Genomic DNA, 1936 nt, shown 5'->3' on the forward strand with positions numbered 1-1936 from the left:
GGTGGCTCTACAAGGTATTGACTTTGGGTGAGTGACTAGTTATGCACGCTCAAGTTCTGTTTTTATGTGTTTTTTTTCTTGTATGTTTCACAATAAAGAATATTTTTCATCTTCAAAGTGTAAATCAATTGATAGAAACCCCCCAGAAATCAATTTTTATTCCAAATTGTAAGGCAACAAAATTGGAAAAATGCCAATCGGGGTGAATACTTTCACAAGCACTGCATTTATACATTAATACAGACAATGAACAAAGCCATCTAAAATGTACATTGGCCACTGTGAAGAGAAAACAACCCACTGAAGATAGCTTACTACATCATAAATCGCGTAAAACCAACATATATTGCTGACTTACATCTCACATCCAGCAGTATTGGTGTAGATGTGCCTTGCCCCAGACCACAGGAGTAGCTCCCAGTGTCATTAGGGGAAAGTGGACCTAGGGGATACTGCCCACCATGGACACCAGAGACACCAGGAAGTGGGCGGCCATCTTTAAACCAGAGGAACTCCATTTAAGGAGGGTTACAGGTGGAGGTGCAGGCCAAGGTGACGTGGTCTCGCTCCTTAACGGGGCCATTTTCATTTAACTTTAGGGATAAGACTGACATAAAGAAGATACATGTATAACAAATATAGGACATGTTGAAGGGTTAATGACTGACCATCCTAGGTTTTGTAATACCTTAATTGTTTAGTGTGATGACATGTACACAAATCTAGATTTACCTGGTATTGTCAGGTCCACACCCCACGATCCTGTAAATCCCTGAGGGGGCTGATTACTTGTATTTGCCTCAAATCTGAAGAAGAATCTGCCACTGTCATCTTCAGTCACATTGTTGAGTTTCAGTGTGCAGTTATTGTCTTGGTCATAAAACTCTGTTCTTCCACTGTATCTTGATTTATTAGTCAGTCCAGATGTGTTAAACACTCCATCTCCTTGCTGTGAGCCATCTTGTTTTGTATCGCCTCTCGGAGTGAACCATATCTTTCTTCTAACTATCTGGGTAGCTGGGTAGCTGTATATACAGTCAAATACCACTGATGAGCCTTTTGATGCACAGATAACAGTAATCCTGTCCCTGTCACGGTACCAGACAGACCAGGTCTGTGCCAGTGTGCCTGAAAACAGCCATTGAAAACATTGTCCTTGTGATGAGAATACCCTAACCCTAACATGTATAATTAACTGAAACAAAGATAAAACGGTACCTGGCAGGGAGAGTAGAGTTAACAGAGATAACTGTAGAATATATTGACAGTGCATAGTGGCTTTAGCCCTGTAGGAAAGAGAGTGTTATTCCAGAAAATATATAATCAATACAATCTTTGATTCAAGAACGTAGTACCAACAGCTGTGTGTTATCTGACCAGCAGTGGACGGGCAAATTCTTCTTATTGAAGACTGGGTGGTTGTGGAGAAGTACTGATGTCATCATAAAACATCTATTTCGCTGAAATTACTGTCACATACTTCTGCTTTTTAGAGAGAGAAAAAAGTCACAACAATACCACAATACCATTTTGCAAAAACACCCACTGGGCAAAAACTGGTTGAATCAACATTGTTCCATGTCATTTCAACCCCCAAAAAAATCTATGTTATGACATTGAATAAACGTGAAAAACTGATTGGATTTGCAATCCAATCGTGGAGTGGCGTGTGACTGTTTGAGGTTGTGGACAGGTGTCTTTTATACTGATAACAAGTTCAAACAGGTGCCATTAATACAGGTAACGAGTGGAGGACAGAGAAGCCTCTTAAAGAAGAAGTTACAGGTCTGAAAGAGACAGAAATCTTGTTTGTAGGTGACCAAATACTTATTTTCCACCATAATTTGCAAATAAATTCATTAAAAATCCTACAATGTGATTTTCTGGGGGTTTTTTTCTTCTCATTTTGTCTGTCATAGTTGAAGTGTACCTGTGA

General features: G+C 39.7%; 1 long non-coding RNA gene across 1 annotated transcript; it reads right to left on the minus strand.

Annotated features, from left to right (window-relative positions):
* Window positions 1-497: 497 nt before the first annotated feature.
* LOC118938710 lies at window positions 498-1320 on the minus strand. Its single transcript, XR_005035960.1, has 3 exons — window positions 1219-1320; window positions 733-1128; window positions 498-607 (listed from the first exon to the last, which is right to left on the minus strand). It is a non-coding gene; the product is annotated as an uncharacterized LOC118938710 (long non-coding RNA).
* Window positions 1321-1936: the final 616 nt, after the last annotated feature.

Source organism: Oncorhynchus mykiss, chromosome 2 (assembly GCF_013265735.2).
Source record: "Oncorhynchus mykiss isolate Arlee chromosome 2, USDA_OmykA_1.1, whole genome shotgun sequence".
NCBI lineage: Eukaryota > Metazoa > Chordata > Actinopteri > Salmoniformes > Salmonidae > Oncorhynchus > Oncorhynchus mykiss.